This window comes from Balaenoptera ricei, chromosome 8 (genome assembly GCF_028023285.1).
Source record: "Balaenoptera ricei isolate mBalRic1 chromosome 8, mBalRic1.hap2, whole genome shotgun sequence".
Lineage (NCBI taxonomy): Eukaryota > Metazoa > Chordata > Mammalia > Artiodactyla > Balaenopteridae > Balaenoptera > Balaenoptera ricei.
The window spans coordinates 83,718,836-83,730,488 of record NC_082646.1 but is presented as its reverse complement, the minus strand read 5'-3'; positions in this window follow the sequence as shown (position 1 = coordinate 83,730,488).

Here is an 11,653-nt window from a genome sequence, read left to right as displayed (position 1 = left end):
CTCTTACTAACCTGCCGTCTACTTTAAGACTGTCAGGCTGTTTGTGAATATTCTGCCAGAAAAGCTGGATTTTGCTGCTTGGGTCACCTTCAGCTATCTTTAGGAGCTTACTTTCTCACACCCATGCATATACCCAGATTCATGAATATCTATTTATTTCTACAATATTTTGAGGGGGCTTGCTCACATTTTTCCATTGTAGTCTTAGTGACTTGTTTTACAGAGGACTTTGCAACATCTAGTTCTCTTGCTAGTTTTCTTAGAAGAGCTTCTAACATGTAGTTTTAGAAAGAAAACTTCATAAACTCTTAAAAAAGTAATATAAGTTCATTATTTAAAATAAACCAAATAGTTGAATCATACTTGCTCTGCTACCTAACAGGAGCATTATAAAAATGCTTTGTAAACTATAAAATGTAATAAAAAATTTTTGGTTATTTTTTGGATTAAAGAAAGGAGATTTATGATTGGAAACTTTAAATTAGTATTTATCACAAGGGGGTAGGACAGGATGAGAAAAATGGAAATATATATTTATAAAATCTATCCCTAATAATTAGAAAAGCACACAATGCTATGGTAGTTTATTCCATAAACGCTAAAGCATACATACATACATATATACATACATATGTATATATGTGTGTATACACATGTATATGTGTGCATCTCTCTATGTATGTGACCATATCTGCCCTGGAGCTCACTGCTTTTGGGGAGGACAGAGAAGGAAAGACGTGACACAGGCTCCTAGAATCTTCCATAAAAGTAGAGTGGAGGCACAGAAGAGAAGATGTCAATTCTGCACTGTGGTGTGGGAATAGGGAAAAGGAAAGGGTGTGGTATTAAAACTTGAGAGAAGGTGATGCAGAGAACTTGAGTCTTGAACAAAACATTGGTTCTCACTAAGCAAACAGAGATAGAAGGCAAACACCCTGCCAGGGTGTAATGTGTAATTAGATGAGTGGGTAAGGCCAGGTCAAGAAACAAGATAACCTTGATGAGGCAAAAGTGAAATTGCAGAGAAGTTTAATGTCATTCTTTGTCTTTTGAAGAACGTTGTATTTCATTTTCGGGTGACATTCTGAGTCCTGACTCTGATTGGCCCATAGTTGCTACTCCAAATGCCATGGTGAGAGGGATTCTGGGACCTCTTTTGAGCTCCAAGAGGAGAAGAGCCATGATTACTCATATCATGAACATGTCCAAGTTTACCATGGATGCTGGAGTGGAGCACGGCAGAACATCTGTCAACCATTGGGCATTACAGCCGAAACAGGTTAGACATGTAACAAATATTCTTTGACTGTTGGACAGGAAAACAACATCATCCAATTTGCTCACCCTAGAAACAGGAAGCCCTAATTATCCAGGATTGGTTTAACAGGCAGCATTTTTGATACTGCAATTTTAACTGCATTCTCCCAGGTGATTTGTTTCATGAGTGTTGGTGGCATTATCACCACGTTCCAGGTACCCCTGGGAATAATTGAAATTCAAGACAAATATTCTCTCCAGGAAAGTCTATTTAAATACCAAAGGGAAAGAAATTCCTAGGTAACCAATACATTGAACAATAGTGTCTACGTACCACGCAGACATGGGTACTTCCAGCCATTTGAGAACCATCTCATCTCAGTGAATGTCATTCACATCACCCTCATCCAATAGCACTACATGCTTTTCCTGGAGGAATTTTAGGCTACATTCTCCTTCCTAATTTAAAACTCGGAGCAGTTTTTTAGCTCATCTGCTTCTTCATCCATTTATCCCCCCACATTTACTTAAAACCTATGATGTGCCAGACTGTGATCTACCAGGTAAACAGATCTAGAGCCTACCCCCCTGGAGCTCAAAGTCTAAAGGGAGAATAGACACTTAAGGAAAAACTTATGTATTCCACTGAATGTTTGGTCTCCAGACCTCTCTAAGGCCCGTGTTAGCTATAACTTCACAAGGATTTCTTGCTCATTCTTCCTCTTTCAACTACAGGAGAACCTATTTCATTTTGTTGGCACTTGGCAGAATTTTTGTTTTCTCTCCTCTTTAAGATCTCTAAAAATATTTTCTTTGCTTTTTAGCCCTTGGAATTACATCCAATCTCTCCTTGAGACTCTCTCTCCAGCTAGTCCTCTAATGGACTTTCTCTGTGTGTGGTTTATTGTTATTGTTGGTGGTGGTGGTTATTACTATTATTATTATTATCATCACAGGCTTGATATAGACAAATGTCAAGAACTTGACCTAAGACAGAGACCTGGGAGGTCAAGAGACGGGCGTAAGCAGGATGGGGAATGGTACAATGTTTTTAATATTTGGATATTAAAATATTGCACATGCTACAGCATTATAATCCCAGGCTTTACCAGAGATGTTAGAGGTTAAACTCAAATCTCTAAAGAGAAGGAGGCAATGATGTAATAACCACATTTTCTATTTTCTGTATTTGGTGCTTTAACAAGTTGGAGCTTTGCTGACTGGAGGGGGATCGCCCCTCCCAGAATTAGCCACCTCCTAGAGACAGTAAAAGACTGGCCTGCAAGCACAGCTTTCATATGCAAACCAACCAATCCAGAACCCTTCCCCAGCAACCACCTCCTTTGTCAAGCTCTCGCACTCAGGGCCACAATCCCCCTGCCCTAATCACCCCAGATTCAGGTAACAGAAAACTAGGCCCAGCTTCTATGCTCCACAGACCACCAAAATTATTCAAACTAGCCAACCCTAAATCTGTTTACCCTGTCTTGCCCGTTCCTTGCCACAGAAACCACAATAAAAGCTCTTGCCCACATTTTCCCCTCATTCCCTCTGCCTCCCGACCAATCCTGGTGCTTCCCCATATGAACCCCATGGCATGACATGCCCCTTCCTCTTGGGATCTGTGAGTATAACAAGTTATTTTTTCTATGGCATCTGTCTCCTGATTTTTGGCCTAGCCATGCCTGCCTTACAATAAAATATGTATTTTAAAACCAATAGTTCTTGAACAGAGCTGCTTTCCTTAGACTTTTTCTATTTGGAATGACCCAGAGATTGCCATACGCTTGGGCTTCTCCTAAGAAAAAAATAACAAATGTCTCTGGCTTGCCCTATAAGAATGGGTTTTGTGGTGGCCATGAGAATGCGCCTCTCAGATCTCTGACTGAAGGGAGTACAATGGACTGGTGGTCCAGATGTTGTGCTCTAAATTCCATCGATCCATTTGCGTGGAGGCCCATGGGCTACACGCAGCCAATGACTGAGGTCTGAGCAAGGCACAGGCCTTAAGGCTGGCTCATTCCTAGGAGACAAGGGACTCCTCTGACAGTCAGCCTTGGCTTGAGGACTCCCTGACTGCCTTGCCTAACTTTCATTAGGATGACACTGCAGTCTAAGATGTTTCCACCACTTTCCTACCTTCCCTCTCTTTTTCACCCAGGGTCAGACCTGCATCTTGTTCAGCCAGTTTAAACAGACTCCCAGTTTTCTCTCAGTTTTTCTCCCGATAAAAGTCTCACTCATCTAACGTCGTATTTGTGTCTGCTCCTCAGAGGAACTGAAACACCCAAGTGTAGAACCAGTAAGCACTGAAATGATTCCAGAACAGCCCATCTTTTGTTGGCTCATCATGAAGAAATGAACTATACAAAATAAATGATCAGTGCCCCATTAGAGAGTCAATCAATTAGCCTGGAGTGAATTAAGTTCTGGTCAACAAGGCATTCAGAATGTTCCATATGTATACATTTTCCTTTCTTGGGGGCACAGAAAAACTCCTGTGTCAAAGTCTGTTCTTAATGTTGAAGTCTTTTAGAAAAATGAAAAAAAGAGAGATAAAGGAAGAGAGAAGAAAGAAATATTAACTCCAACAAGGTAAAAAGGCATAATGCTGTCCAGGTGGTCCAAGAATTTAATTTCCACTGTCAACACTGAGTAATGGGCTCAGAATCCAATGACCCAATGATTATGCTCTGACCCATGCATTTTTAATAAGAGCAAGGGTCCCAGACATACCTTTTATTTCCCTAGGCCAAATTTCTATTGCCACCATCAGGACAGAGGCTGCTTGTTTGAGGTGATATCAACATGGAATTTATTTCCTAAGCAGGAAGAGTGTACGCCAGATAAATCAAGCCTCAGCACACCAGCAAAAGCCTTTCCCACCCACTATTCCTATTGAGGTTGTCATTTTTATTTGAGTGTTTTTTGGGTTTGTATCATTAATTTCAAAGTAGGAGGCAATGTGCATTACTATATCACCATTTCACTTTAGTCACATCTGACTGGAACAGAGAGGGACACCTTTTCCACGTTCAGCAAAGATGTAGGCCAACTAGAAGGCTATGAGGTGGACTTAAGAGTTCTGCCGTGAGGATGAGAATGACAAAACATACCAATCAGATCTTCTCACTCACAACTTTGAATGTAAGAGAGAGAGAGGTAAGTAGTTTATATCTGGAGGAAAAGTCAAAAAAGAAGGAGCATGTGCAAGAAAAGTTGGGTCATGAAATGGTACAGCATCAGTCTGGGGAAGAGGCAGAGGGAATCCTGCTGTTAGAACGGTACTAATCCTCAGAGACATCTTGGTTCTCAAACTACTTTCCCATGCAGGCTGGTTGTAGGATAATTCCCATATTGCCTTAGGCCTTGATGTAGTCAATAACTCACAGTATTCTTACAGGTTACACTTATTCTTACACTTACAGAGTTTGAGTGAGATTCTGCTCTTGAGGGGAGAAAAATCAAACAGATTACAATTACCCGGAGAGGGAAAACTATTAAAAATACAGATTGCAATACTCTCTTCTGGAGATTAAAATTCAGGAGGCCTGGCCTGAAGAACCAAGAATATGTATTTTTTACAGACTTCCAGATGATTATGGTAATAGGCCAAATGTAGAAACTACTGACCCAGCACAATGACTAGTCAATTCAGGCTCCAGAAATAACAAAAGATTCATCAGAAAAGTAAATATGATGGAGAAGTGGAAGGCTGCATGTGCCCCATCCCTAAGTAAATGAGCAGCAACATACTAGTTATAGGTGTCTTCTTAAACAATGAGGTGGTTTGGGTTGTCATTCATAGAACAGGATCCCTAGAGAAAGGTGACACCATTACACAAATCAAAAGTAAAGATGCATTTTCCAGCAAGTATGAGGGTACTTATGGAGGCAATTGTATAGAATATTCAAAGGGGGCTGTCACAGGAAAGTTAAGATCTACTTTCATAGCTCAAAGTCCATGTGCAAGCTGTAAGTGGACCTAATCGTCTGAGGATCAGTGTCTAAGTCATGCAATTAATAGCCTGGGCTCTGTGACCACATGGATGTAAGTTCAAATTCCAGCTCTGCTCCCCACATACAAGATGTATGATTTTAGGCAACTTTCTTAAGTCCTCTTGGCTTCAGTTTCCTCATCTATAAAATAAGAATAGTACTGGTACCTTCCTCATAGAGTTGCTTTGAAAATTAAATGGGATAATCCATTTAAAGCATGTAAAACAGTATCTAGCACATAGTAATTTCTCATTAAATGTTATCCTGTTGTTGTTTTGCTACTATTGTAATATAATAATAACTATTATTATTATTCCTCATGCACCTGCTAGAGTGTGAAGTGAGATACAAGCACTTCTTGCATTCAGGGACTGATCCTAAGTCTCCTTGCTCTTTCCCGTCCTGCTTCTCCCTCATTTCAATGCACATGTGCTTTCGTCCTGTTCTTAGCACCATTGGACTAGGCATTTGTCTCCGATATCTCTGGGATTCTAACTTTTGAGTTCCCTCATGGAATCTGCTTTAGATGTACCCCAACTCACTTCCCTCACCTCATGAAACCTCAGGTAGAATACCTTGGCCAGCATGCCCCTGGAAATCTAAGACCAGCATGGCATGCTTGAGCCCCTGTAAGACAGAGAGTCAGAAATTGGGTAAATTACAGCTTTATTAGCAGATTGATGACTACTTTATTAAATACTTTAAAAGCGATTAAGTCCCCAAACTGATATCTCTCAATGGTGAGCTCCCAAGCATGCCAAGTTTCTCTAGCTCCAGATAGTTGATGTAAATAAGAGAACAGGGGCTTCCCTGATGGCTCAGTGGTTGGGAATCCGCCTGCCAATGCAGGGGACACGGGTTCGAGCCCTGGTCTGGGAAGATCCCATGTGCCGCGGAGCGGCTGGGCCCGTGAGCCACAATTGCTGGGCCTGCGCGTCTGGAGCCTGTGCTCCGCAGCAAGAGAGGCCGCGATAGTGAGAGGCCCACGCACAGTGATGGGGAGTGGCCCCGACTTGCCGCAACTGGGGGGAGCGCTCGCGCAGGGATGAGGATCCAACACAGCCATAAATAAATAAAATTTAAAAACAAAAAACAAAAAAAAAACCCACATACACATCCACATCAAGCTCTCCCCACACACATTGACTTGGAACATATAAAAAAAAAAAAATAAGAGAACAAAGACTTATAATAAATCTATTACCAAGTCCTCCATTTGTTAATTATGGGAACCATTTCTTTTATTCATTGTCTCAATTTAAATTGCTTTTCTTTCCCTAGAGAACTTGTACTTCAAAAAGGCAATATTTTCTCCAAGTTTCTATTGCAAGCCTGTGACTAGCAGGAATCCCAGCTGGACGTTCATGCTTTTTCAACATCTTAGTCTCTTTCACTGTATTTGATCTGCCTCTCCTGAGCCCAACCTTACGTCATTCAGAAAAATCATTCAAATAGCTTTTGCCTCAAAGTGTTTCATTGAGAGTCCCCCCCCCCACAAAGAGAATGAGGTCTGCTCTGATTAGCATAGAATCCAGCCAGTTCTTTTTCTATGATCAAGGACAGTTTTTTCCACCTGTACCAGGAGGTTTATAATCTACCAGCTGGAAACATTTCCTCTAAAAACAACGATGTTGAAGTCTACAGGGGTGGGGGTTATAAAGAAATATCTAGCACTTCCTCAGAGCAGCTTATATTGTATCCAGACCTTGATTCAGAATACGTTATGTTCTATTCCGGAGATGACAAAAGCTTTAGCCAAAAAGCAATCTTGCAGGAGAGGGGAGTTGGAAGGCCGTAACACCCACGTGAAGAGAGGGCTACAGTCAGAAGTACGCAAACCCCAGAAGTTCTTTCAACCACTTGTGCTTAAACCTTGCTTCACAACTGAGTAATGATCAGTTATTCTATTGATTCAGACCACAAAGGGGAACTGGACTATTCCTGAGCATAAAAATGAAAAACAAAATTTTTTTGGTAGCAGCTAGTGTTTAAAGATGTCCCACAATGAATCACACCTTTCAGTATCCATGCCCTTGTGAGTTCCTGTCCCCTTGAATCTGGGTTGGGACTTTGATTTTCCTGAAATAAATAAGACATAGTGCAAGAAATGCTGCAGGTCTTCTGAGGCTGGGTCAGAAGAAGCCTTGCAGATTCTGCCTTGGTCTCTGGTATGCTTACTCTGGGGGAGCAAGCCTCGTGTAACAAGTCTGACCTATAAGGGAAGACGTCATCTTGAATGTCCAGCCCAGTTGGACATGCCCTGATGCCTCTAGCCCCAGGTGCCATCTGACTGCAACACACAAGAAGAACCAAGCTAGAATTACCAGCTGAGGCCATGTGACTGCAGAAACACAAGTGGTAAAAATAAGTTGTTGTTGTAAGTCACTAAGATTGGGGCATGTGAACCAAGATGTGGTTACACCATAGTAGATGTTAGGGAAAATGTTCTAAAAAGTTAGGGGTACTGATTCCAAAGGTTACATGGCATCAGTCCTGCACTGTACAGGAATTTTTAGTTTAAAATCTTAGAAACAAATACATACTGACTTAAGCAATTAAAAAGGGAATTTATTAGTTCAAGTAACTGAAAATCTTAGTTGCAGAAAATCCCAATCATAACTAGATCTAAGTCCTCAAAGATGTAGTAGGAAATTGATCTCACTCCTTCACTTCTGCTCTTTAGTTGGCTCCACTCTCAAGCAGGCCCTTGCTTTGGGTTAACAAAATGGCTACCAACAGTGCTATGCTTGAAGCTTAAACTTTGGAAGCCCCAGTGGAAAGAGAGCTTTTCTTTCTCAACAACTCCAACATTGGTGTATACTGGCCTGGCTTGGGCCACAAGCCCACTCCTCAAGCCAAAGATGAAACAAGTACTTTTCATAAACCTGTAAACCAGGAGGAAAGAAGGAGTAATTCCCTAAACAAAATGGGGCACTTATGGTAGCTAAGGTATCACTTCAGGTTCAGTAGCAGAAACCCAAAATTTATATAACAGCTTAAAACTAAGTTAATTTCTTTCTCCCATGTAAGTTCAAGCAATGTAGCACTTCTCTTTCTTGAGGGCATCAGGGACCGAGAACTTTTTTAATCTTATTGCTTTGTCATTATTAATACATAGGTTCCATCTCTTGGCTTAAAATGGCTGCTCCAGCTCCATCCATTGTGGTCCTATTCCCTCAAGTAGGAAGGGGGAGAAAGTGAAGGGAAGGATGCACTCCTTCTCTTTAAGGGAAGGTTACAAAAATCACACATTAAACTCTGCTCACGTTCAGTTCACCAGAACTGACCATGCATAGCTGCAAGAAAGTCAGGAAATGCAGACTTTATTGATGGTCTTTTGCCCAATTAAAATTTCTGTTACTGTGTAACAAGAAAATTTCTGGGAGACAACTAGCAATCTCTAAAATATGCAATTACCAACAGAAAAGGGAATGGGGGCTAAGTAGAAAAAATATCATTCATTGCATAAATGTTTAAATTTCTATGACTCTAAGATATTTTTAAACACTATGGGATTGTTTCTTTCTTGAAAACTGTTACCAGTTGCATCACTAGTAGTAATGACCCTCCATTTCTCTAATAAGACAGTCTGCAGGGTGACTCCATTTAATTTTTGTTTTCTTTTGTTGCTTTTGCAGTTTTTTGAAGTTTGTGCATAAATTTTCAATTCAAAAATTGTACACCAAGTAAGTTAGAATGTGTTCATGAGCCTGACACCCCAAATTAGGAAATGTTGTTATGGTTTTTTTTGGGTTTTTTTTTGTTTTTTTTTATTTATAAATTTATTTATTTATTTATTTATGACTGTGTTGGATCTTCGTTTCTGTGCGAGGTGTTGGGTCTTCGTTTCTGTGCGAGGGCTTTCTCCAGTTGCGGCGAGCGGGGGCCACTCTTCATCGTGGTGTGCGGGCCTATCACTGTCGCAGCCTCTCTTGTTGCGGAGCACAGGCTCCAGACGCGCAGGCTCAGTAGTTGTGGCGCATGGGCTTAGTTGCTCCGTGGCATGTGGGATCTTCCCAGACCAGGGCTCGAACCCATGTCCCCTGCATTGGCAGGCGGATTCTTAACCACTGCGCCACCAGGGAAGCCCTGTTGTTATGTTTTAATAGAGGCTACAGACCTTTTCTCTTTTTTTTAGAAAATAAAATATTACAGATAAAATTGAAATCCCGTGTCCCATTCCCCTCTCTTCCTGTCTAGATGCATCCTACTTCATGAATTTTGTGTGTATCAATGCACATTATAATACTTTTTCTAATAATAATAGTGAGAGCAAACATAGTGCTTACTATGTGTAGACATTCTTATAAGTGCTCTGCAAATATTAACTCATTTTATCCGCATGATAAACAAAAGGTAGGTAGCATTATTATCTTCAGTTTACAGATGAAATCTGAAGCACAGAGAAATGAAATAACCTTCCCAAGATCACACAACCAATAGTAGTAGAGTCAGTATTCAAATCCATGCATGCTGACTTGGAATGGAGTATGTGCTTTTAAAATCACTAATAGAAAATGGCCACTATGCCTCAAGAATACTAAGTGGTATTGTTTTGTGCGAGTCCTTTCTTTAATTTCAATAAATGTTACCATTTGTAGCATTCTGCAACATGACACCATGAAAAATTTTTTATATTTATCCTTATTGACGTATATAGATCTAGTATTTTCATTTTAACTGCTATGCAATATTCCATTGTATAGTTATAATACAACTATCTATTTCCTAGACTATTTTTTAAATGTTTCTAAAAAGTTGCTATCTGACAAGGTACTAATAGGTTAAATAAAAATTGGGGTTTTTAACAAAAGTTCAGTCTATGTCATGTATCTTCAAGGCACATATGTTACTGAAAAATTTATTTCAAAATAAATAAACAAAAGAAAAACCATTTCCCTCCATTGTCCAAAAAACCAAGCACAGTGACTGGAAAATATCATGTCTAGACAACAGACACTTTGACCATCTTTCCTGAAATTTGTGACCAACCTAAGGCAGTGGATTGTTCTCCACCAAATCAAAAGTACTGAATGCTTTTTGAACAGTACTTGTACACTCAAAATTCTTTTTGTACTTTCCTACATACTGGAAGAATATTTTACACACTAACAAGTAAATGAAAACATCGCTAACTGATAACAATGCTATTATTTTCATTTTAATATCAATAAAATTTAGCATATATTTATTAAGCATATGTAATATGTTAGACACTTTCCCAGCAATATATAATAACTCTGCCCCCAAATTTAGTGAGGGGAATGTCAAGAACAGAGAAAAAAATTAATACACAGAATAAAAGTGTCCCTGGGAATGTGCTTAATTCAAATCAACATTTCTCAAGGTATAATTGCATGAAGCAAAGTTCCCCGGAGTATCTTTCATGACGTATTAAAAGATGTTAAGTGAAGAAAAAAGAGGATATGTTTTCTGGTCAAATAACTGAGGAAACCTGTACAAGCCAACTTTAATACATTTTCTTATTGCACAGATATAACAGTTTTAAATGTGGAAAATAAAGATTCAAAAATCAACAGAACCCCTCTGCTCCCTCCTGAGGTGGGAATCTAACAATTTTCAATTCAGGAATTTGGTGAATTAAGGTCAATCAGTAGTGAGACAAAACGAGTCTGGTTATTACATTAAATACTGGTGACTCAAAGGTAGAAGCCATGTATCAGAAACTGACCTAACTAAATAACATCTACAATATTATTGCCCAAATGGTGTGCCACATAGCACTAGAAATGCAAGATCACACACACACACACACACACACACACACACATGACTAAATAAATGACTAAACCCATGAACTGAATAAACTTGGAAAATAATGTTTACTATATCACTCTATTAAAATCTTTTAAAAGGCCTTGGAGCTTTTGAAAAGGTTGCATTATGTTTATAAAGTGGCAGAAATTAAAATCAATTCTCAAACTGATCTTCTATCTATTTCCTAAGATTGGCCTTGCATCTGCCATGCAAAATAGAGTTCTACCTGTGAGGGCCAGTTGGGATTCAATCTTTCACTCAACCAGGAATGAATCTTTCATTCAACCAATGATCAAATGCTCATTGATCGAAAGACATTAAGATACACTAAGAGGGGTAAGTGAGATAGGGCCCTGGAATGATATGTAAATTGTGTGCTAAGGCTGTGGCCAGTTTGAATGTCCCTATAAGGAAGCTCCCTTCACTGACTTTGGAACTCAAGGAATTACATGCAAAGGTCCATAATGATCTCCTCTCACCCTCCAGGAGACCTACACTAGGGACCTACTTAGAGAAATTTGAGTGTTCTGGCAATTTACGCCTGCCTATATTATTAAATAATTCTATATTGTGTAGAAATAGAATTTCTTCACAGATTTATGAACAACCCCTTGGTCTC